This window comes from Pygoscelis adeliae, unplaced genomic scaffold (assembly GCF_000699105.1).
Source record: "Pygoscelis adeliae isolate BGI_AS28 unplaced genomic scaffold, ASM69910v1 Scaffold496, whole genome shotgun sequence".
Lineage (NCBI taxonomy): Eukaryota > Metazoa > Chordata > Aves > Sphenisciformes > Spheniscidae > Pygoscelis > Pygoscelis adeliae.
In genome coordinates, this window is record NW_008824998.1 from 162,185 (window position 1) to 162,629 (window position 445).

Sequence of the window (445 nt, forward strand, 5' to 3'; positions counted from 1 at the left end):
GGCGGGGCGCAGCCGCCCGTCTGCGCGGGATGAATGTGGCCTCAGTGCGAGCGCATCCCGCTCCCTGCCCGGGGAGGAGGAGGCCGCCGGCCCGCCAGGAAGCGCTGGGCGTGGACAGGGCTTGTGGGAATGATTTCATTGGAAAGGCCTGCGATATTTTTTCCCCTCTTGTGTGTGGTTCTTGGAGGAGGCTGGAGGTGTATCTGGTGGGGACAGCCGGCGGGAGCCGAGCAGCCGCGCACATCTGGACCCTGCCGTGCCGTCCCGCTCCCCTCCGTGCTGCTGCCCCGCTGCCCCCTTGGCTGCCCCAGCCTCTGTTTAGTTTGTGCTTTTTTTTCTTCTTTTTTTTTTTTAACCCCCCTCGAGTGTGCAAGTTGTTGTTGTTGGTTGGTTTTTTTGGTTTTTTTTTTTTTTTTATTTTCTGGGGAGTTGCGGGCTAGGGGGA

General features: G+C 59.3%; 1 protein-coding gene across 1 annotated transcript in view; it reads left to right on the top strand.

Moving 5' to 3' along the window:
* Window positions 1–445, top strand: part of WWP2 (WW domain containing E3 ubiquitin protein ligase 2) — a 41,342-nt gene that overhangs the window by 29,389 nt on the left and 11,508 nt on the right. The gene's annotated exons all lie outside the window — the stretch shown is intronic.